Source organism: Manis pentadactyla, chromosome 7, assembly GCF_030020395.1.
Source record: "Manis pentadactyla isolate mManPen7 chromosome 7, mManPen7.hap1, whole genome shotgun sequence".
Taxonomy (NCBI): Eukaryota; Metazoa; Chordata; class Mammalia; order Pholidota; family Manidae; genus Manis; species Manis pentadactyla.
In genome coordinates, this window is record NC_080025.1 from 61,003,477 (window position 1) to 61,029,815 (window position 26,339).

The 26,339-nt window shown below is 36.4% G+C and overlaps 1 protein-coding gene across 5 annotated transcripts in view; it reads left to right on the forward strand.

The window, feature by feature from the left end:
• PTPN12 (protein tyrosine phosphatase non-receptor type 12) overlaps positions 1–26,339 on the forward strand; it is an 88,584-nt gene that overhangs the window by 7,408 nt on the left and 54,837 nt on the right. The window contains exon 1 of one of the 5 annotated variants that reach the window (XM_057504434.1): positions 16,022–16,046. The exons of the other annotated variants lie outside the window; for them this stretch is intronic. The gene's annotated coding sequence lies outside the window, so the exon portion shown is untranslated. Of the gene's footprint in view, positions 1–16,021; positions 16,047–26,339 lie in introns of those variants that run through there. 5 annotated transcript variants of the gene reach the window in all.

Sequence of the window (26,339 nt, forward strand, 5' to 3'; positions counted from 1 at the left end):
TGTTGCATGGATCAAAAATACTGCATTTCTTTTCATGATCGAATGATACTCTATATTGTATGGATATACCACATTTTGTTACTCATTCATTGGTTGATGGATATTTGAGCTGTTTCCACTTTTTGGAACACTTTGTATTATGTACTAATATATATAATGTTAATAATCATATTTTCAGTTTTATGAAGCATAGCTAACTATGAAATACAAGTTTTCCTTAGGATATATGTTTTCAGTTATTATGAGTATATACCCATGAGTAGAATTACTGGGTCATATGCAAACTTCATGTTTAACATTTTGAGGAACTGCCAGACTGTTACCCAAAACCGCTGCACATTACATTCCTACCAGGCCAACACTTGTTACTGTCTGTCTTTTTTACTATAACCATCATAGTGGGTGTGAGGTGGTATCTTGTGGTATGCTGGCTGGCTTGTAGGTTTTTAAAATATCTCAGTAAGTTTATATAAATGGTGCTCTATGTGTAACGGGTCTTTCAAAGGTAAAGTGATAGGCAAGTTTCCAGTCGTCCTCACTTTTCTGCTAATCTTGTTGCTTTCCTAGTGCCACTGATTTAGTTGATTTATTAATCCATCTTTTGAGTGTCCAGCCAAATTTATTTATATTTTAAATAACTTCACAAATGAAAGTGAACTTCTGAGTAACTCTCCAGACATGGCTTATTGAGACAGCACTCTAAAAATTTACAATTGTTAATTCTCAAGACTGTTTTACTGTATATATTTACTTTTAGAATATTGTTAGCTTTTTTTCCTTCAATTTTTGACATTTAGTTCAGAAAAGTTTTTGACAGGTCGAAACTGAAAGTAAAACATTAACATTTAGATTAAAATTTTTTTGTTCCTGTGTTAAAAAATAAAACACTTCTGTGTTTCTTCTCAGCTTCATAAACATTTACATTTCTGACTTCCTCAGACCTAAAGCCTCCAAGGCTAGAGACGAACTTAATTATCTCTGTATCCCATTGCTTAATATAGTGTCTGGCACTTAATAGGCATTAATGGCCACTGTTTAAGCAGAAATTACGGTGAGTTTAAAGCTATGAGACATGGATTTATTCTTCAAGTGGATTCTTCAAGTGGTCCAAAGGGCTTGTCTCTTAGACCAGCATGAGAGCTGTTTTCCTCCTCCTATGCGTACAGGTGTGTTTACACAACTGGTTGTATTTTCAGGATCCACTGAAAAAGAAAATACAAGATAAAATACTAGACTGAATTCAGTTAGACTTTTCAATAAATATGATTTTATTAGTTGTAATATCTTCTACATAAATATAAGAAATAGTACAGTACATACTTTCTCTAGACACTGGTTGGTGTGCATAAGAATTCAGGGAACCACTTAAAGTGACTACTTAAGTATTCCCCACTCCATGAATCATATTTCTGGGACATTATTGTAGAATATTAATTTAAATAAAATGTCCACTTTTACTTTTGGTTTTAGATTTCAATAATAAAACCCAGATACCAGGTATCTGGAATCTCTTAAAAAATAATGGTATCTTGCAACTTGGGTGCTTTGGGAGTGATTACCGTAATAGCTGTTCTCTCCTTGCCTCTGGTTTCTTGCCTCATCTAATCCATTCCACGTATCATACTCATTGTCCTAAAATACCATTTCAAATGTTGGCATCTGTGGGATAATGGAAAGCATACTGGTAATAAATTCAGGAGATGTGGCTTTGAGTCCTGCTGTTGCTGCTTAGTTCCATGTTTTCTTTAATACATTTGTTTATGTAGGATGATTTTAGAAACATGGTTTTATTTACATTATCAAAAAAGTTATGTTCAAAAAAAACAACCCAAGGCTCCCTTTGGTGACCATTAAAATTACTGGACTTTTAAATGTTAAGCCAACACAGAGCATCAAATCCAAGCTCTGCTTTTTTTCAAAGTAATTATATGCTGTCTTTCCAATTTCCCTTTCTCCCAATTTTGTAACTTTTACCCCAGTTTAGAATCATAGGTCAATATGTTAAAGTCTATACTTCTAGCCTGGCATTCCAGAGCCTGAACGCAGTCTCACATTACCTTTCCAGTGTTAAACTCTGTGCTCCGCAATGTATAACCTCTCTTGCCTCTGGAATAAGCTATTGTCCTTGAGAATAGTCATTGAGTGAATGAAATCTTGCTTAGCTGTGGTTGTACTGTTGAACATACTTCTTCCTTTTTTAGAAAACTTTCCTTATAATAATTCATAGACCTTTATGTTGCTTCGAAAATGAGAACACAAAAAATTTAGACTTTTCTTTTCAGAACGACTTCAGAACTCAAAAGCAAAAAATGTAATTCTCACTTTCTAGATAAATATTTTAGGCCAGTTTATCTTAAAGCACTTGTTCTCCATTGTAAAATTTGATTTTTAAGACCAGGGGGAAAAAGCCTTTCATTAAATTTGAGGTCAAGACTTGCTAAGGGCAAGTCCAGTGATAAGCAGTTATTCTAAACCACTAGTCTTTTGCAGATAGTTGAACTCCTCTCCCAGCATTTCATATTCCTGTAGTATTTAAATTTTTTAGATTCATGCACTCAAGCATTGATAATTATCTCCTTCCCTCTTAAATCACAAAAAATCTTGCTTCTTTTAGCACCTTATAGTGTCTGAACCAGTTTATGGCAGTTAGAAGTACTTGCTCCTTAAAAGTTTTTCTTGGAGAATATGGGATTTGGATCGTGTTAATCTCAGGAGGTGTTGGGATGTATGCTAATAACTGAAATTTTCTTTATTAACTGTTTTTTGATGTAATCTGCATTTGAAAAGCTATTTAACAACATTTGAGTAGTTACCCTGGTAGGCTCTGAAGGAATGCAAAAATGAGTCCCTGTCATCTTTCCATAGTTCCTTCCATCCACCATTCATAAAAAATATACCGGAGGCGGAGCCAACATGGCGGCGTGAGTAGGACAGTGGGAATCTCCTCCCAAAAACATACATACTTTTGAAAATACAACAAACACAACTAGCCCTAAAAGAGAGACCAGAAGATGCAGGACAGTGGCCAGACTGCAGCTACACCAGCGAGAGAACCCAGCGACTGGTGAAAGGGGTAAGATACAACCCCGGCCCGGCAGGACCCAAGCGCCCCTCCCCCCAGCTCCCGGCGGGAGAATAATAGGCAGAGCGGGAGGGAGACGGAGCACAGGACTGCTGAACACCCAGCCCCAGCCATCCGGGCCAGAGTGCAGACACAGTACGTGCCCAGGGGGCCCTGGATACTGGGGGAACAGGGAGTAAGACCTCTGAGTGGGTGCCGAAGCTGATGCCCCTGTGACAAAGAAAAGCGGGGGCTTTTTGAAAGTCTGAAAGGGACAGGGACTTGGCAGCTTGACGGAGGCAACCCAGGTCACAGTACAGCAGCTGGAAATTGCAGGGAAGACCGGGTGCACTAACCCCCTGGGCAACAGCTCTGAGACCCCTCACGGAGGTAAACAGTCAAGCAGCCCCCCCATCCATTACCCCACCGGGCGCTGCGAAAGCAGAGAAGCAGCCTGAGACAAATTCTGCCCACAGAAAGGGAAATTTCTCTCTTCCGGCCAGGCAAGACACAAAGACCCACTCTGCACGCAATTGCCCAACACAAGCCACTAGGGGTCGCAGTTGTTACAGTAAAGAAAGGCCAGTAGCAAGTGAAAATTTTGGTCCTCCCAGCTGACAGTCAATAGCACCTGTCAACATGAAAAGGCAAAAAAATATGATCCAGACAAGACTAACCCAGACAGCTTCGGCATCTGCTACATCTTCCCCTGAGAAGGAATCTGGGGAGATAGATTTAGCCAGTCTTCCTGAAAAAGAATTCAAAACAAAAGTCATAACCATGCTGATGGACTTGCAGAGAAATATGCAAGAACTAAGGAAGGAGAATTCAGAAATAAAACAAGCTCTGGAAGGACTTCAAAACAGAATGGACGAGATGCAAGAGACCATTAATGGACTAGAAAACAGAGAACAGGAACGCAGAGAAGCTGATGCAGAGAGAGATAAAAGGATCTCCAGGAATGAAAGAATTTTAAGAGAGCTGAGTGACCAAACGAAAAGGAACAATATAAGAATTATAGGTATTCCAGAAGAAGTAGAGAGAGAAAAGGGGATAGAAAATGTCTTTGAAGAAATAATTGCTGAAAATTTCCCCAAACTAGGGGAAGAAATGGCCTCTCAGACCACAGAGGTACACAGAACTCCCATGACAAGGGATCCAAGGAGGGCAACACCAAGACACATAATAATTAAAATGGCAAAGATCAAAGACAAGGACAAAGTATTACAGGCAGCCAGAGAGAAAAAAAAGGTTACCTACAAAGGAAAACCCATCAGGCTATCATCAGACTTCTCAACAGAAACCCTACAGGCCAGAAGAGAATGGCATGATATACTTAATGCAAAGAAACAGAAGGGCCTCGAACCAAGACTACTGTATGCAGCACGAATATCATTTAAATATGAAGGAGGGATTAAACAATTCCCAGACAAGCAAAAGTTGAGGGAATTTGCCTCCCACAAACCACCTCTACAGGGCATCCTACAGGGACTGCTCTAGATGGGAGCACTCCTAAAAAGAGCACACAACAAAACACCCAACATGAAGAAGGGAGGAGGAGGAATAAGAAGGGAGAGAAATAAAGAATCATCAGACTGTGTTTATAATAGCTCAACAAGCGAGTTAAGTTAGACAGTAAGATAGTAAAGAAGCTAACCCTAAACCTTTGGTAACCACAAACTTAAAGCCTGCAATGGCAATAAATTCATACCTTTCAATAATCACCCTAAATGTAAATGGACTGAATGCACCAATCAAAAGACACAGAGTAATAGAATGGATAAAAAAGCAAGATCCATCCATATGCTGCTTACAAGAGACTCACCTCAAACCCAAAGACGTGCACAGACTTAAAGTCAAGGGATGGAAAAAGATATTTCAAGCAAACAACAGAGAGAAGAAAGCAGGTGTTGCAATTCTGGTATCAGACAAAACAGACTTCAAAATAAAGAAAGTAACAAAAGACAAAGAAGGACATTACATAATGATAAAGGGCTCAGTCCATCAAGAGGATATAACCATTATAAATATATATGCACCCAATACAGGAGCACCAACATACCTGAAACAAATATTAACAGAACTAAAGGAGGAAATAGAATGCAATGCATTCATTCTAGGAGACTTCAACACACCACTCACTCCAAAGGACAGATCCACCAGACAGAAAATAAGTAAGGACACAGAGGCACTGAACAACACACTAGAACAGATGGACCTAATAGACATCTACAGAACTCTACATCCAAAAGCAACAGGATACACATTCTTCTCAAGTGCACATGGAACATTCTCCAGAATAGACCACATACTAGGACACAAAAAGAGCCTCAGTAAATTCCAAAAGATTGAAACCCTACCAACCAACTTTTCAGACCACAAAGGCATTAAACTAGAAATAAACTGTTCAAAGAAAGCAAAAAGGCTCACAAACACATGGAGGCTAAACAACACGCTCCTAAATAATCAGTGGATCAATGACCAAATCAAAATGGAGATCCAGCAATATATGGAAACAAATGACAACAACAACACTAAGCCCCAACTTCTGTGGGACACAGCAAAAGCAGTCTTAAGAGGAAAGTATATAGCAATCCAAGCATATTTAAAAAAGGAAGAGCAATCCCAAATGAACGGTCTAATGTCACAACTATCGAAATTGGAAAAAGAAGAACAAATGAGGCCTAAGGTCAGCAGAAGGAGGGACATAATAAAGATCAGAGAAGAAATAAATAAAATTGAGAAGAATAAAACAATAGCAAAAATCAATGAAACCAAGAGCTGGTTCTTTGAGAAAATAAACAAAATAGATAAGCCTCTAGCCAGACTTACTAAGAAGAAAAGAGAGTCAACACAAATCAACAGTATCAGAAACGAGAAAGGAAAAATCACGACGGACCCCGCAGAAATACAAAGAATTATTAGAGACTACTATGAAAACCTATATGCTAACAAGCTGGGAAACCTAGGAGAAATGGACAACTTCCTAGAAAAATACAACCTTCCAAGACTGACCCAAAAAGAAACAGAAAATCTAAACAGACCAATTACCAGCAATGAAATTGAAGCAGTAATCAAAAAACTACCAAAGAACAAAACCCCCAGGCCAGATGGATTTACCTCGGAATTTTATCAGACATACAGGGAAGACATAATACCCATTCTCCTTAAAGTTTTCCAAGAAATAGAAGAGGAGGGGATACTCCCAAACTCATTCTATGAAGCTAACATCACCCTAATACCAAAACCAGGCAAAGACACCACCAAAAAAGAAAACTACAGACCAATATCCCTGATGAACGTAGACATAAAAATACTCAACAAAATTTTAGCAAACCGAATTCAAAAATACATGAAAACCATCGTACACCATGACCAAGTGGGATTCATCCCAGGGATGCAAGGATGGCACAACATTCGAAAGTCCATCAATATCATCTACCACATCAACAAAAAGAAAGACAAAAACCACATGATCATCTCCATAGATGCTGAAAAAGCATTTGACAAAGTTCAACATCCATTCATGATAAAAACTCTCAGCAAAATGGGAATCGAGGGCAAGTACCTCAACATAACAAAGGCCATCTATGAAAAACCCACAGCCAACATTATATTGAATAGCGAGAAGCTGAAAGCATTTCCGCTGAGATCGGGAACTAGACAGGGATGCCCACTCTCCCCACTGTTATTTAACATAGTACTGGAGGTCCTAGCCACGGCAATCAGCCAAAACAGAAAAATACAAGGAATCCAGATTGGCAAAGAAGAAGTTAAACTGTCACTATTTGCAGATGACATGATACTGTACATAAAAAACCCTAAAGACTCCACCCCAGAACTACTAGAACTGATATCGGAATACAGCAAAGTTGCAGGATACAAAATCAACACACAGAAATCTGTGGCTTTCCTATATACCAACAATGAACCAACAGAAAGAGAAATCAGGAAAACAACTCCATTCACAATTGCATCAAAAAAAATAAAATACCTAGGAATAAACCTAACCAAAGAAGTGAAAGACTTATATTCTGAAAACTACAAGTCACTCTTAAATTAAAGGGGACACTAACAGATGGAAACGCATCCCGTGCTCATGGCTAGGAAGAATTAATATCGTCAAAATGGCCATCCTGCCCAAAGCAATATACAGATTTGATGCAATCCCTATGAAACTACCAGCAACATTCTTCAATGAACTGGAACAAATAATTCAAAAATTCATATGGAACCACCAAAGACCCTGAATAGCCAAAGCAATCCTGAGAAAGAAGAATAAAGTAGGGGGGATCTCACTCCCCAACTTCAATTCAAGCTCTATTATTAAGCCATAGTAATCAAGACAATTTGGTACTGGCACAAGAACAGAGCCACAGACCAATGGAACAGACTAGACAATTCAGACATTAACCCAGACATATATGGTCAATTAATATTTGATAAAGGAGCCATGGACATACAATGGCGAAATGACAGTCTCTTCAACAGATGGTGCTGGCAAAACTGGACAGCTACATGTAGGAGAATGAAACTGGACCATTGTCTAACCCCATATACAAAAGTAAACTCAAAATGGATCAAAGACCTGAATGTAAGTCACGAAACCATTAAACTCTTGGAAGAAAACATAGGCACGAACCTCTTAGACATAAACATGAGTGACCTCTTCTTGAACATATCTCCCCGGGCAAGGAAAACAACAGCAAAAATGAACAAGTGGGACTATATTAAGCTGAAAAGCTTCTGTACAGCAAAAGACACCATCAATAGAACAAAAAGGAACCCTACAGTATGGGAGAATATATTTGAAAATGACAGATCCGATAAAGGCTTGACGTCCAGAATATATAAAGAGCTCACACGCCTCAACAAACAAAAAACAAATAACCCAATTAAAAAATGGGCAAAGGAACTGAACAGACGGTTCTCCAAAAAAGAAATACAGATGGCCAACAGACACATGAAAAGATGCTCCACATCGCTAATTATCAGAGAAATGCAAATTAAAACTACAATGAGGTATCACCTCACACCAGTAAGGATGGCTGCCATCCAAAAGACAAACAACAACAAATGTTGGCGAGGCTGTGGAGAAAGGGGAACCCTCCTACACTGCTGGTGGGAATGTAAACTTGTTCAACCATTGTGGAAAGCAGTATGGAGGTACATCAAAATGCTCAAAACAGACATACCATTTGATCCAGGAATTGCACTCCTAGGAATTTACCCTAAGAATGCAGCAATCAAATTTGAGAAAGACCAATGTACCCCTATGTTTATCGCAGCACTATTTACAATAGCCAAGAATTGGAAGCAACCTAAATGTCCATCGATAGATGAATGGATAAAGAAGATGTGGTACATATACACAATGGAGTACTACTCAGCCATAAGAAAAGGGCAAATCCAACCATTTGCAGCAACATGGATGGAGCTGGAGGGTATTATGCTCAGTGAAACAAGCCAAGCAGAGAAAGAGAAATACCAAATGATTTCACTCATCTGTGGAATATAAGAACAAAGGAAAAACTGAAAGAACAAAACAGCAACAGAATCACAGAACTCAAGAATGGACTAAGAGGTACCAAAGGGAAAGGGACTGGGGAGGATGGGTGGGTAGGGAGGGATAAGGGGGGGGCAGAAAAAGAGGGGTATTAAGATTAGCATCCATAGCGGGGTGGGAGAAAGGGGAGGGCTGTACAACACAGAGAAGACAAGTAGTGATTCTACAACAGTTTGCTATGCTGATGGACAGTGACTGTAAAGGAGTATATAGGGGGGACCTGGTATAGGGGAGAGCCTAGTAAACAAAGTATTCGTCATGTAAGTGTAGATTAATGATTAAAAAAATAAAAAAAAAAGCAGTTCCTATGTGGTGACCTCTAATGAGTTCTACACAATGATATAAAGGGCATATAAAAGTGTAGGCAAAGGGTCTGTTTGTGTTTATACAGAGGATCAAAGCCTAATTTGGCTACCCCGAAAATGAACTAAGATACGATATGAAAAAGAACTTCCAACATCACTCTCGGGAAGACTCATGACAGAAGATGATCAGCAAAAAAAAAACTCCAACAAAGATCCACGCACTGCCACAGGTGTAGATGCACTCATCCCACCAGTTCCTGGACTTGCCATGGGAATGATGAAGGAGATATCTAAGCTGGCCTGTGCATACAGTAAAACAAAAAATTTCACTGGATCTATACTGTTGGAACTCAACCAAGAATTAGGAGAAGTGCAAATTGTAGCACTCCAAAATCTTACAACCACAGGCTATTTATTGTTAAAAGAACATATGGGATATGAACAGTCCCCAGGAATGGGTTGTTCTAGTTTATCTGAATTCTCTCAGACTGTTTAAGTTCAGTCGGACAAATCCACCATATCATAGATAAGTTTTCACAAATGCCTAAGGTGCCTAACTGGTTTTCTTGGTTTCACTGGAAATGGCTGGTAATTACAGGTATGCTTTGGTTAGGTAACTATATTCCTATTATGTTAATGTGTGTGCACAATTTAATTAATAGTTTAAAACCTATCCATGCTGAAGTTACTCTACAAGAAGATATGTCAAAGAAATAACCAATCTTCCCTGGTTTTCTTCTGCCTGCTACTTCTATAGCTTTTCTTCTTCCTACCTAATCACAACCTTTAAATAGAACTCGTGCCACATATCGAATTTACTGAGTATCATAATTCTTCCAAGTGGTAAAGACACCTCAAGACAAATGCTGGGCATAGAAGCCACAGGGCATAAATATGCAAAGAAGTAAAAAGCTAACCTTTTCAAACAATAAGGCTTCTCTCTGACCTACCAACTTAACATTTCCCTGTATGGCCCCGGAAGATGACTGGTTAGCCAGAGACGGGTAAGATTCCTCAAGGGAGGAACAACCTAAGACAGGCACAGTCACAGGGGGCCATCTGGTGAGAAAATTGGGAGCAGCAGAGGTGAGGCTTAGAACCTCCCCCCTCATGTTCTGAGAGAAATCTTCTGCATACATGGATGTTTATTGCCCTCGTCTAGCTCGGATTAACACATAGTCTACAGGCAGACACCTGATCATCTACATTTGCGCTCTTACAACACTAAACTCTGTTTTCTACCTTTATCTCGTATCTACCTACCACTTCAACATTTTATTAAAAATAATAATAATAGAGAAATGTGGTATCCACATATAAATCAAGTTTAAAAATCAAATGAATATTCATATTTGAACTGACTGTGTATAGTTCATAATGCATGAACAAAACCGAAAGCTTCTGTGATGACTGCCCTTGCACTGTTCACCATGTAACTTATTCACTATGTAAGAATTTGTATTCCATGTAAGAATTTGTTCGTTATGCATCAGAAGATTGGAGACTGACGAAAATTAGGCTTGGGGTGGATTAATGATTGTGCATTGAGTATTGACCCCCCTATACAGAAATTTATTGTTGTTAACAACTATTTGATCAATAAATATGAGAGATGCCCTCACAAAATATATATATAAACACACTTCCAATTGTAAAGTAAATAAGTAACCGGGATGTAATGTATAGCATAAGGAATATAGTCAAAATATTGTAACAACTTGGTATGGTGATAGCTGGTACCTAGAATTATCATGTATATAAATGTTGAATCACTGTGTTGTACACCTGAAACTAATGTAATGTAATACTGTTGTCAACTACCCTTCAATAAAAAAAAAATATATATATATATATACTCATTGAGTGCCCATTATACCCTAGGCACTGTGTTTAGAACTGACAATTTAAAATATGACATTTTCCTCGAGAAGTTTACCAACTGTATACAAACTTGTGAGAAGCAGCAGGAATTTTTCCAGGGACAATAGATGGGCTTCAGGGGGATCTGAACCCTTTCAAATTATTCATAATATTTTGTGTGTAAGCCCTTTGCAGTGGGAGAGGGGGGCAGGGTTGGGGAGTGGAGAATGTTTCGTGGCTTTTAGATTATCAAGGGGCTTGGATTCCAAAAACTTTAGAACCTCTAGACTAGTAGAAAGATGAGGTGCTTTGGAGCCATATAGGAATTAATTTCTACCCTGGCTCTCCTATGATTATAAGCAGGTTACCTAGGGAAATAGGGGATATAATACCTACCTGGGAGGACCAAGATCAAGATAATATGTATATAAAGCTACAAACATAATATGTAGAAGGTACTTAGTAGTGATTCAAGATGTTGTGTTACTCTAATGGAAATGCAAGATTTAAAATCACAGAAGCAAGAGAGCCTAAATCTGCCTGAGTGGATCATGGCCATTTTCAGCAGAGAGGCCACATTTGCACTGACCCTTGAAGGAAGAGTTTGTAAGGTGGACTAGGATAAAAGAAATTTCAGATAGAAAAGAAAAACAGCATTTGTGAAGACATGGAGATAAGAGCTATGGGTTTTAGATGAGGGAACAGGATAGCAGTGTATAAAAAGGTGAAGTGCTTGTACTCAAATACTAGGAGGAGATTCCCAAAGGGAGAACAACTTGAACACTGAATATGAGATGAATGTGAAACTGGCCTTGGCATACCGGCATGTTTTGGTGAGGAGTGCTCTGATGTCTCATTATGGCATAGTTGTTTAGTTTTACATATGGCTTGGTGGGAATGAGGGATCTTTTTAAAATTGTGGTGATTTTACTTTATTCCAGATATCTAAAATAGTACTTCATGCTTATATAGTTCTTAGATGGTTAGTTAGATTGGTGTTTTTCATTGGCCTCTGTTAAAAGTGTCCTGTAAAAATAAATTAATTTAAAGTCTTAGGACCTAGGCAAGTTATTTATAATGGTAGGCCTCTTGCTTAGTTTGGGTTCCTCAGCAGATCTAAGTTTCCTGTGAGATGACAGAGAGGTTTTGGGACTACACATTTGGGACCAGAACCACACTGAGAAAGGGGAGAAGTCCTAGGTCCCATATTACAAAAACTTAAAAAGTAGCTTTTCTGGATACCTTCTGCTCACATGTGTTCAGTGCATATACTCATAAGTCATAGACCTGGACATTAAAAGAAATACTAAAACGATTTAGAAATTAGGAAGCTTGTTACATGTTTTACATTGAGAAGTTGGCAGAGCTGAGTTATCAAAGCAGATGCATTTTCTGTGACATGATGTTGTCTAGGCCAACAATTCCAGTCTTCTTATTTAGGGAAGAAGTCAATAAAGGAAAAAGTGGGGCACAGATGCCCTGAAAATTACAGAAAAATTATTTGTTGGTATAGATTTTTGCTTGCAGCTTATTTCCAAACTAACTTGAGTGAAAAAAGAATGTAATGCAATAGAATACCGCCCTTGAGCTACTTGAAGGACAGGAACCAAGAAATGGAGCACCATCTATAACTTGGGTGACCCTTCTCTTCATTTCCAGCCCCTCGGTCTCTCTGTGGTTCTCCGTGTTCACTGGTCTCTCTGTGGTTCTCCATGTTCACTAGTCTCTCTGTCTCTAGGACTGCTTGGGTACTTGGCTTTGCTCTTCTGTGCGCCTGTGTGACTCCTCTGGTCAGCCGTGGTGGCTCTCACTGGTGTAGTCGCATGTGCCAAGTAAAGGCATCCCTTCCGGTGATCTTACTTAGACGCTTTATCTCAGTGTAGGGCAAGAGCTCAAAATGACCAGAATTGCTGTATCTCACTTTAACATTACTGAAAGAATCAACTTGTCAGTGAGATAGATTGATTTGTGTAGTATAAACGTGTGTAGTTGACCCAGGGTGGGGAACTTGTTCAGATGTTTCTTAAGGAAAGAAGAGGATAGTTCACTAAGTGGACAGGCAGCCCAAAGAGTATCTAGTACAGTTGGCAGTTGAACAGTGGGGTTAGGAACACCAACAAATGACTCCCCCCCCGCCCCCAAACCACCAATGGCCTACTGTTGACTAGAAGCCTTACAATAATATAAACAGGTAATTAACTTATATGTATTAGGTTATATATGTATAAATAACATACAAGTTTATGTACTGTATTAAAGCTGGAGAAAAGAAAATGTTTTGTCAAATTGTTGCAGATCTTCAAAGATTTTTCCAATGTATTTCTTGAAAAAAATCCACATATAAGTGTACCTGCACAGTTCAAACCTGTATTGTTCAAGGGTCAACTCTACAAAAATCCTTAAAGCAAAACTGAAAAAAAATATATTTGACTATTTTTAAGTTTCAGCCTCAAACTCCACCCACCTTTCAGAGGAGGCAAAAAGAAGCATGAAGAGTCCTTTTGTGTTGAGAGAGTATTCTGTCGGCTCTGGCAGAGCATTATTTCACATATACAGTACATAACATTAGGCAAGTTTTTAAGATAAAATTAAGATAATCTACAAGCTACCTATTTATGATACCTAAGATTCAAATTGTAATTTTTTAATGTTAAAATGTGAACCTGAGCGTTATCTTTTTGAAAGTATTGCATCTAGTCATTCTTCAGCCAGTCTCTGAATATATATCCAAAACATATCACTATTTGAAAGACTAATGTGTTTTCTTTACAATAGATTTTGCAGTAATAGAATAACTATAATGCTTTTAGTTCCCAAATCACCTAACATTGCAGTGCTATAGTGCTGTTGGCTTGTTGCCACTCTGTGCTGTGTAACTGCTTGCCTTGGTGCTTCCTGTGTACCTCCGTTTTTCTGCTCATCTTTATCTGCTCTGTCCATTGGCCTGTTTATGCCTGAGATTCATTAACATGTATTGGAAAGGGGTGTTAGAAATATAGCAGGGTGTGCTGTGTAATTTAGAAATTTCCCTTATTTGTGCTTAGCTGGTTATGATTCTTTACTTCTAATACTTTAAATAGGTTATATATAAATGCAAAACAACACCAGAGTAGGTGATTATCAATAATAGGGTTTTGCAACTGACATGATTTGTCTTCTAATATATATCCCAACCCATTCACTGGCATTTTTAGATGTTGCATAAAATAAAGTTTTGTTTTTTAATTATTTTGAATTTAGATAGTAGAAGATTATTAAAGTAAGAGAAGTATGGTTTTAATGTTTAATATACCAGTGTCTTGGTTTTTTTCATTTTGTGAAGGAGAAAGAGGAGGGGTATTTTAATAGTTCAAAAGCTTAAAACAGGAAATTTTTCTTTGTGAAAGTCAATATTCAAAGGAATTACTATTGGTAAAATGAAGGCTTAAAGTAAGCTTTCTTGAAGGAGCAATTAGGTAGCATTGGTTAGTTCCACTTCCTCAGCTCCTTCATCCTTAATCCCCACTGTAAGCTGATTTCAAGCTTTACCATTTTGTTGAATTGGCATTTACTATGGTTTCCTTAGATCTCTTAGACATATCAATAGATACTTCATAGTAGTACACATCTTCCTTGATGCCTCCTCAGCATTCAGAGTCCTTTCCTTGATGTTGAAGCATCATTTCTACCTGGGTTTTTACCTCCCCCTCTGGTCTCCCTCTTTTATAACTGACTCAGATGCAGTGTACTTTCTATTTTTCATGTTCTTAGCTCCTGAGGGAAATATAATTAAATACTTGAATATTTAGAAGTAAAAAGAATCTTACTAGTCTTGTAAAACTGACTACAATGACATTACTTATTCTAATGCTGCTTAAGAGTTTCAGAGAATAATAAAATACCAATATTTTCTTGTACCCTACATTCTGATGGCTGGTAGTTTAATTTTAAGGTAGTTTTGAGAAATGCAACTTAATCTAAACTAGAAGTATAGGATGAATATTTAACCAGTACATTACGTTTTCCATCTTTGCTTTATTATTATATGCTAGTATTTATATTGTTTGCAAGCCATGAATTCTTTGCAAATTATATGTTGTTTATGCTATATCTAATATTTTCAAATGTTCCAAAATGATCTCACCATTTATTATTTTTCTTGTTAAAGTTTAGAAAATTTTATTTTAAAATAGAATGTGGATAGATACATAAATTGTCACTACTAAGGTATGTTGTAGCTAAAAGGGGAAAAAATAAAATAATCCTTGATACTAGTGGGAGGGAATCTTAATTATTGGAGGTTAAAGAAGGAATATGTAGATAGCAGTAAAGAAATGACCAGATAGAAGTAGCATATCTTTTTGTGATATATATTTGATTTCCGCAATTTGAGTGTCTAGCATTATACTGGACTAGACCTAGCTGTTATTTACTACCTATGTAATTTTTTTTATTTTTTATTTTAGTATCATTAATATACAATTACATGAGCAACGCTGTGGTTGCTAGATTCTCCCCCTACTACCTATGTAATTTTGAATAAGTTATTTAAGCTATTCTCAATCTTAGTTTCCTCCTTCATAAAATAGGCATATTTTACAGTGTGAGAATTAGGAATAATGTAAATAAAAGACATAGTGTATTACGAGGTGTTATTTTAAATGATAGGAAGGAAGAGTGAGAGCAGTAAGTGAAAAGTAAAATAAATGTGAGGGGAAATGGCAACTCCTTTTCTCTTTCTTTTTCTCTTTGGACCTCTTTAATGATAGAGGATAAAATACTGTGTGTAGTGTAATTATCTGAAGATACAACTGATTAGTAACCTGAGAGTTTTGACTTCAATCCTCCAAGTCTGCTCTCAACTTTTGATAACAGTAAAAAGTTTGAGCATGACCGTCTTACATAGTTGTACTACTATGCTAAAATCTATTATCATGAAATATCAAAAATTAGAATAGGATGGAATAAAGCCTATGCAAATAATATTACTAAATTTAAAAAAATTATGGATGACTCATAAAGCATATTTGCTTAGTAAATTACAATATTTTGTCAAAATCCTGGTATTAACACCTTGTGAAATAGATTCAACAGACTGGTTCTGAGTTTAATGGCTTCTATAAATTAAAAAGATGTTAACAAAAATACATAGATCCAAATGGCTTACTTAATCATCATGCTCATTTTTATTTATTCATTCAGTGAATGCGTACCTACTCTGTGCCAGGCATCATCTTAATCCCTGAAGACTCCTCATGGAGCTTACATTCTATTGGTAAGAGTTAAAGTAACCTAGTAAACAAGTAAATACATAGTAGATCAGATATTTAGTGCAACGGAAAACAATAAGACAGGAAGGAAAAGGAATAGAATGTTATCAGTTATCTATTACCACAGTAAGGTTGTATAACAACCACAAAACCTTAATGGTATATTATAATAAATATTTTTACATGCTGTTGTTTGTCAGCTAGGCAGGTTTGCTGATCTTGAACTGAGTTCATTCACATTTCTGGTGGTTGGCTGGCTGCTAGCACATCGAGCCTGGCTGTGGCTTTTATGACTAGGATTGCCTGTCCCTGCTTCACATGTTTTTCATTCCCCAGTAGGCTACCTGGACTCTCAGGGCTGTGGCAGATAAGCAAGTGAGGGGAAAATAAGCAAGGCCTATCTAGACTTGGAACTGACACATTGTCACTTCCATCATATTCTCTGGGCCCAAGTAAGTTATAACATCACCTCCACTTCAAGGGGTGGGGAAATAGATTCCACCTTTTAAGTCAAAAAGAACTGCAAAGTCACGTGGTTTTAATACAGGGAGGGTTGAAAAAAAAGGCTACCAATATGATCAATCTGCCATATAACAGGTGTAGGGGATATTATTGCTTAGGGTGGTTAAGACATTGAAACAAGACTTGAAATAATGAGGGAGTGAGCCATGTACTTATCTGGAAGAGCATTCCGGACAGAAGCAACATTAAGTGCTCACAGACCTGAGCTGTAGTAGTGTGTTGAAGTAATATCAAGGAAGTCCGTGTGCTTGAGCAGAATGGGTGTTGAAGGGAGTAGCTCTGCGGTCGGTCTGGGAGTTATGGCAGACCATCTGTGTTCTGGTAGGTCATACTACGGATGGCTTTTACTCAAAGTTAGATGAGAACCTTTTGGTATGGTGTTATCTTGACCTACATTTTTAACAGGATCACCTTGGTTGCTCTGTGGAGAATAAAATATGTAGGGGTAAAGACAGAAGCAGAGACCATTTAGAAAGCTATTCCAGTAGCTTAAGCAGGAGCATCTGAAGACAATGACAGTGAATATAAAGAAAAGGGATCAATTTGAAAGGCATTTCAGAGGTAGCATTTATGACTTAGTAATAGTATACAGAACTTTCCTTTTTTAAGGTCTGCACAGCATGGGAGTGGTAATCATTAAATGGTAGCATATGATAGGGCAGGAAACTGGTGATAAATAAATTGGGTTCGACTGAGTAAAAAAGGTATAGCATACTTAAGCTTTTCTCTTTTTTGCTTCCATAGTACTGTGCATCTATTTCCACTATAATTCACCTTATCATATTGCAATTACATATTTATTTTTCTGTTTCTTTACTGGGTTGTCAGGTCTTCAGTGGCCAGAGATCCAGATTCAGAGAATCAGAGATCCATTGGCCTGAATCTGTCTTGTCTTTAAACTTTTGTTACCTAGCCAGTGGCTACATGACTGGTGTTCTGTAAATCTTGTTAAATAAATTAATCATGATACACTTACAAAGTTTGTTTAACAGAAAACACAAATAATGATGTGCATATATCTGTTGCTGTATACCATGTTTATACAATAAACTGCAAGAAATGTCACCATGTCTTTTACATTGGATCCTCAGATTAATCTTAAGTCCTGTTTTTATAGATGAGGAAACTGAACTTGCCCAAGGTTACATGGGTAAGTGGCAGAACTATTCTGATTATAAAACCTGTGCTCTTTATTGTCACATTATGCTGCGTCTTCCAGTGCAGTGGCCAGCCACATGGTCATTCCTAACTTGAAAGACTGACTGGCAGAACCTTTGAAATAAGTGGTTACCTGACACCACAGAATTTGTTACTATTTCTGATAGCTGTCAACTATTTGTCAGAATCTTTACCTTAAGTATACTTGAGTATGGATTGAACATGTTAGTGAATTATTTTTAATTATGGGGTGGGAGATGGAGGAGGTGGCTTCATCTCTGCAAACTTAGCAGTCAAAGCATTTCTGTTTACATGTCTTCAGTACTCTACTGGTTAGTGTGTATTTGGAAAAATAATGTGGTCCCTTCCTGTGTTTAAAAGTCTGTTTTATATGTAACAACTTCATTGAAATAGAAATGAAACTCCATTAAGAATAGAGTTTTAGCACTATTTTAATACATAAAAATAAGAGAGGCTCCTTTTCATGAAATGATCATCTCCATTTAGAGTTGGAGTGAATCACATAAAGAATTATCCTAAGTTTGCTTCATTTCAGAAAGAGTGAGTTATTCTGTGCGTTCTGGTAAATTCAGCCCATTTGAACTGCAGTGGGCCTCATGTGATCTCTTTTGGGAGGAATTTCCAATAGAGATGGGGAAATAAAGATGTACACAAATAACTAATGCAAAACTGAACCACAGTACCATGGGGCAAAGTGCCATGAGGATTCTTTTTTTTTTGCAACTTTTTAATTGTAAAATGTATATAACAAATTTACCATTTCATCCATTTTTAAATGTACAGTTCAGTGACATTAAGTACATTACATTATTTTGCAAGGAGGGTTCGTAAAAGGGAAAAGTCACATACTGTTAGGAGAGTCATGGAATGTTTTATAAGAAAGGACTTTTAAAATTAGCCCAGAAGGAGAGGTGAATTTTGGTTGGAGGTGAGGGAACTCTGAACAAATACAGGTGGTAATAATAAAGAGACTTCAGGGAACAGCAGCTAACTAAACAACAGCAATCCAAAAGATTCATAGAGTAGGTCTGTTGGTAAATTTACAAGTATTCAGACAACACATAAGAAATTGGTTAAAATACTATGAATTTTTAGAATAAATGCCAAGTCAGTTTTCCACAGGTAAAACAGATTTCATATTTGTCATTCATGTAATGTTCCTTATTATAGGGGATATGCTCAATAATAATTTAATCCCAGAGACTGCCAGTGTTGCCTACATTGGACATTAAGTATTAAAGGCTTATGCAAAGCTGTGTTGTAAGACTCAAAGAAGTCAAGCTGACAGTGAAGTAACAACACTAATGGCCTCATCATTTTAGAAATTAGCTGGTAATTAAGAACAGTCACTTCACAAAGTCATGCAAGAGAACACCACTTTGCCTAAAACTTCCCTTTGTAATATAAAATGTTAGCTTAATCATAAGGTTTCTTTGTTTTTTTTTTTTTTAAATAAGCAAGCTAAAAAAAGATATAATACCCACCATATTTGGGTAAACTTCTTTTTTTATGTAATAGTTGTCCAGATGGAGTCAGTGTGCCACTTCAAAGATTGGGGAAACATTATCTAGGGGCAGTTACAATGTGAATTAGATGCTTTTTCTTTTGACTTAAATTTAAAGCACAAAAACTATAATAATAAAGACCAGATTTGAATTCAAAAATAAAAACCTGTAATACAAAAGTTAATGCAACCGTAAGCAATAGATTAAGAGAAAATATATTCAACACATTTAACAGATGATTATCTAAAATATATGAGTAGCTTCTATAACTCAATAAATGGAACTCTCCAAGAGAAAAATGGGCACATGCTGTGAATGATAATAGAAGGAAAATGCAAATAATTTCTGAACACAGGAAAAAATGTCTCCAACCTCTCCAGTAATCAGAAAAGTGCAAATTAATCAATGTCAACTTTTTGGTTGGGGAATGGTCCCACCAGATTCTACCAAATTTGATAAAATAATACAGAAATTAAGTCATTGCAATTCAGAAATTGATGATAGCAAATGTTGGCAAGGATATAGAAAAACTGGTATTCTATATAGGATATTCTGTTCATAGGAAAGTAAGCTGGTGAAGTGTTTTTTTGGAATGCAGTTTGGACACCAGTAGAATTTAGAGAGTGTATGCTCTGACCCAGCATGTCAAAAGCATTAAAGAAAGGAATCTTTTCTTCAAAATATTTGCTAATATGCATTAAATTGTATTTCCAACTGTGTTGGTTGGAGCTATTTTTGTGAAATGACATAAAATATCTTTTAATAAAGAGGCTTAATATGGTTGGCTACTTCCAAGGACAGGGATGTGGAGGAAGGAGGTAGGTTACTTTTTCATTTTTATAATTGTGTGCAGAAAAGATTTAATATAGCAAGCCTGAGACTGCTATCCTTAGAAACACCTGCTTGCAAGGTTGGCTCTGGCTGGTATCTGGAAACTTGGACTTTTGGGAGGGTTCCCATCATGCTGTTAAAAGAGTGGCTCACTGTGCATATATTGTATAAATATGGCTTATGCTGAACACTTGCTTTTCTTCTGGAAGACTGAAGTTTTGGTTAGTCCCCATGTGACCAGCCCCCAATAAAAACTTAGGGCATTCAATCTCTGATAGACAACACTTCACAGGTGTTGTCACCACTCATTGCTGGAGGAATTAAGGGGTCCTGTGTGGTTCTTTTAGGAGAGAACTCTTGAAAGCTGGTGCCTAGTTTCTACTGGATTTTCCCTCATGCACTTTTCCCTCTGCTTTTGCTCTGTATTTTTTAGCTGTAATAAATCATAGCTGTGACTATGTCTATATGTATAGTCCTGTGAGTCTTGTTTGTGAATCATTGAACCTGAAAGTGGTCTTGGAGAAGCCATGACACAACTTAACAGTATGATTTGAATGTTTTAGCATCTGCATATATTACTTGTATAAATTTTAAAACATTAAATTTAATTTATTATCAAATGTTTGAACTATGTGTATGTATACATAGACATACACACATACCACATATCTAAGGAAAAGTTGATAGTTTTTTTATATAAGTGTATTATATATATAGATCCATTTATTCTACACATTTTTCCCCTGGTGATAAAAGATTGAAAGCTTTCCTTGGTGACATTATAGATAATATAATAAACCAAATCAAAATAAAATATATCTTCAGGTATGTTATTTAGGACAAGAAGATAATACTTGAGATAAATTAAATCACACTTCATTTTTTTATATCAGTTTCATGTGTCAATATGATCGTAAACCACAAAGATCAAATTTCAAGTGACATTTTAAGTGCATACTCTCCAGTTATACTAACTACATTATGTCAACTTCTTGAACTGAGTATGTTAGAAATTTGATAGCAGGGCACCAGTTCATTGACTATGTGATGTTCTGAATGTGCTCATTAGTGTACCCACTATGTCTAAAAGACTTGCCATGCTTTATTGAGTATATGATTCATGGAAGACACTAGGCACTGTGGGGGAAAGAAATAGAAAAGATTATCTCTGGCAGACAGGGAATTATAATCTTGGGCAGCAGCTACAGTGGTAGTGGTGGGATAAACGTGTAAAATGATGTATATAAAAGACAGGAATGATACTATTGTCTAGGACATACTTTTGGAATGTATATTATATGAGAGGAAAAATACCTATCATAGAATAGGAGAAAATTATATTAGACTAGTGATCCTTATGAAGGTGATAATTGAATCTTACTTTTCCTTTTATTATAAATGTCTGGATCCAATATGTCATTAAACTGAAAAAGTAGATTTTTTTTTTGAAAATAATAACAGTTCATGAGTAGAGCACACCTCTCTAATGTTATGTGAATATTATAAGGCCTGATAATCTGAATGCTTTAATGGCACTAACCCACAATTAGCTGTCTCTCTCTGTATTCTGGGTAAGACATTTAATTTCTATGCAAACAACTATAAAGGTTTCTTTTCCCTTTTTTATTAAAAAAATTTTTTTATTGTAAAAAAATGCAAGTAACAAAACATAACATCTTAACCATTTATAAATGTGCAGTTCAGTAGTAAGTACTTTCACGTTGTTGGGCAGCTTATCTTTAGAACTCATCATGTGAAAGTAAAATTTACACTCATTAAACAACTCCCATTCCTCTCCTACCCCTGACCCTTAGCAGGCACTGTTCTACTTTCTTTCTCTAGGACTTTGACTACTCTAGGTACTTGATTTAAGTGGAATCATATACAATATTTGTCTTTTAGTGACTAGTTTATTTCAACTAGCATAGAGTTCTCAAGGTTCATCCATATTGTAGCATGTCAAAATTTCCTCCCCTTTTGAGGCTGAATAATGTTCCATTATGTGTATATATGTATATACCCCCATTTTGTTTATCTATTTGTCCATTAGCGGACATTTTGATGGCTTTCATCTCTTGGCTGTTGTGAATGATGTTGCTATGAACACGAGCGTACACATCTTTCAGGAGCCTGCTTTCAGTTCCTTTGGGTTTATCATATGGGTGGATCTTTTGAGTAGTCTCATATGGTAATTCAAGTTTTAATTTTTTAAAGACTGCTGTATTGGTTTCCATAGTGGCTGCATCATTTCGTGTTCCCACCAGTAGTGCACAGGGCTCCAATTTCTCCACATTCTCACCAGCACTTGTTGTTTTGTGGTTTTTTTTGATAACCATTGTAATTGGTATGAGATGATACCTCATTACAGTTTTGATTTGCATTTCTCTGCTGATTATTAATGTTGAGTGTCTTTTCATATGTTTGTTGGCTATTTGTATATTTTCTTTGGAGAAGTAGCTACTCAAGTCCTTTGCCCATTTTTGTTGTTAAGTTGTTGGAGTTCTTTATATCAAAGTATTTGCATATATCCATCCTTAGCACAAAGAGAAGCACCAGTCATAATAAAACAAAATTTGTGATTCATTTTCTAAGTAAAATGCTCTCATCATAGAGGACAGTTAATGTGGCTTCATAAATTCAGTTTAATAGTCCTTGTAATCAGTGAAATTTAAGTTACTTGTCATTTTTCCTACAAGATTACTATCCAGATCAGTGTATCTTCTGCTTGTCTTTAGTAAAGTTTCTTTTGAAGGAAATGTAATTTCTCTATAGTGACTTTGACCATGGTTTTGAAGGCTGTCAAAATGCCACATCTTTTATTTGAAATCTTGGCTTATTTTGATTGATGGATTCTAAAGTATGTTTTTAAGTTATTTTTAGTTATATGTTTCCTTTATATTGTTTGTGTTTTTATTTAAAATGTTGTGGAAATCTTGATAATTGTATATAGAGGCAGGTAGGCCATAATTTTTATCATGATGAGGTTTGGACTTTTTGTTTTGATTTTACATGTCAGAGAGGGAGCACTGCTTATCATTAATACAAAGAGATATTTGAAGACAAAATCATGCTCTTAGTAACTTGGTGTATACATATCTTCATAGCATTGTGGTGTGGCCCTTCAGGATCAAGTCTAAAATAATCTCAGAATTAAATAATTTTTGCAAGGAAACTGAATGTTGACATCAAAAAGTAACCTCCAGTTCATTTCCCCAGAGAAATATACTGAAAATTTAAGAACACAGTTTGCTTATTATTCAGGTTTGAGTTTAATTCTTTTATTTTAGTCCACCTTCCCAGTCTGTGGGTTAGAGTTAGAGAAGTTACAGAATTTAGACTTTAACCCTAGATTGCTTACCACTTATTCCTTCCTCTTCCCACATTTTCTACTCATTATCTTCCTTTTCTAAATATCTAGTCTTCCAGATTAGTTGTCTAGCTTCATTCCTGTGGTTTGGGCATCAGCTCATATTAAAGATTTTATTCTTGTTTCTTTCCTACCTACCATACCTGTCCTTTCCTGAAAAAGTTGAGACCCAAGTTCACTAGCCAGTTTCTAATAGACCTGATTGTTCATTTGTAATTTCCTTGTTTTATTCCTACTTAGATAAGATTCTGCATTCTTGTTACGTTTGGCGCTGTGGGATTAATGTCCTAATGAGAAGATCTGCAATAAAGGACAGAGGCTGAATAATACTCAATTTGAATAGGATGGATATTTCTTTTTACAGGGTGGGATTGGGTGTCCCTTGGTCAGCCTGCTCTGAAGCTGTCAATGATTACAACTAACTGTAGTCCTAATCTCCTATTAAGAATTTTGTATAGCAGTTTTACTGAGGTGAATTCACATTTATAGAGATTAATTTGCATGCCATAAAATTCACTTATTGAAAACATACATTCCAGCAGTTTTTAGTATAGTCACAAGAGTGGGCAATTTCAGAACATTTTCATTGCCCTCCCCTCCCCAAAAAGAAGCCTTATACCCATTACCTCTCACACCTTATTTCTCCCCTTACCAACACTGTGGCAACCACTAATCTGTTTTATCTCTGTGGATTTGCCTATTCAGAAAATTTCATATAAATGGAATTATGTAATACATGCTTTTTGTGTCTGACTTCTTTCACTTAGCATAATGTTTTCAAGGTTCACTGTTGAGCATAAATCTACTCCATTCCTTTTTATGGCTAAATAATATTCCATTATATGAATGTACCACATACTGTTTTTTCATTGCCACTTTTTGGCTCTTATTAGTAATGCTGCTGAGAATATTTGAGTACAGATTTTTGCATGAACATATGTTTTAAATTCTGCTGGATATATACCTAGGAGTGGAATTACTGAGTTGTATGGGAACTCTTTATAAAGAATTGCCAAACTATGTTTCTGTTAAGAATTTAAAACTTAATTCTACAAAGTTTTGGCAACCTGACTTTATCTCTGTTTGGTCTCTCCTTTTTGAAAAATGGTAATGATCGTGTGAAAGCAGATCCTTTATTACATTTATTTTTTTTATAGCTTAAAAACATAAATACTGTATGTTAAACAACGAGTGTTTTTATGCATTGACAGGAAAAATTGGCCCAGCAGATCCCATTAATAGCTATGCCTTATGTGTTACTTGACAGGGAGTTGGACGCTGCAAAAATACGGCTTATAAAATTAGTCTGGTTTGCCAGGTAATTTTTAAGCCTTTGCATCTATGACAGTTAGGACTTCTATAGTCTTTGTGTAGACTGATAACGGAAGGACTGGGGAGAACATCAATGACAATTTATTCTACCATTCTAGAATCTGTCCCATGATTTCTCTCATCTAAGATAGTCTAAATTGGTTTGCAATATACAATTAAAAATTACTTTCTGAGTTTTTAAACAGGAACTGGGGCTAGTAATGAGCAGCTCAAGTATCCTATTCAGGTATGGCACCAAATCTTAGGGTGCACACAAAAAGGGATTAAAATCCTCTTTAAGAACAACAAAAAATGTCAGTATTTAAGAATACAAATAAAGATACTTCGGTATCTGCTAGTTTCAATAACAACTCAGCTAGTCTGAGACAGCTAGTTAAAATTTTCCCTTAAATTTCTTGTCCGTTAACAACTCTTACATAGTCATCTCAGTTTTTACATTTTAAAGGTATGCTATATGCTAGATGTTGTGCAGGTTGTGTTTACATACACGGTTTAATGAACATACAAGCATTTCTTCTGTCTCTACTTGACATACATACATACATTAATTAATAGTATTTATTTTATGCCCACCAAATTTCCCATTTTCCTCAGTCATTCAAAAGGTTTCTCAAATCTTTTTCTTTAAAAAGACAATATAATTAAAGAAAATTAAGTTACCTGTATCCTATACTAAAACGGTTCTCTTTCTTCATTGACAAGTGGGACTAGAAAGTAAGGGCTAAGTTTGGGAGATGTTTACTGAGGTGGACTCACAAGAACTTGAAACTGATTGGATGTGAGAGGAAAACCACTGGACAGATAAGGGGGGAAAGTCCAAAACTACTCGGAGGTTTTAAGCCTGAATGGATAAGGAGGGCAGAAGTACCATGAAAATAAAAAGGGACACAGAAGCATTTGAAAAATCAGGTCAATTTCTTTTCATCTAGTTAGTTAGGTTTGAATTGTTGGGGGTTGTTCGGTAAGCAGTTTGAATATGGAACTAGAACTGAAGAGAGAACTCAGGACTAGAAATAGAGATTTTAGGATCTTCATAACTGTAATAGTTAAAGGCATGATACGGAGATTATAAACTTGGTAAAAGATGAAATCTGAGGAGAGAGCATTTCCAGAGACAACATACATATAGGGACTGGGAAACAGAGAAGCCAGAAAGACTGATCAGCAGGTTAAGAGGGACAATCAAGAGACAGTTTTTTCATGGAATCTAAGAAAGTTTTAAGAAGGGGTGAACCATCTGTGTTAAGTACTTTATAGTAATTGAAGCTTTTGAGATTGTGATTACTTTTGGAGATAATTGGTGACTTCATAAAAGTAGTTTCTGTAGAAGCTGTAAAGGAAAGAATGAAATTTTCAGGGGGGTCAGGCATTAATGGTTTGCCAGGAAGTGCAGGTTTCTCTCTAAATGTTTGGTCTGTTGACCTCAGGTTTGTGGCAGTCTAGCCTAGCAAAAAAATAATTTATTTCCATATAGTGGTAAATACGTATTGAGCTCTCTTGAACTGTAAAGGTCACTCTTCCTGTGTTGTATTTGTTTTTGCAAAGATAAATATGAATTCCAC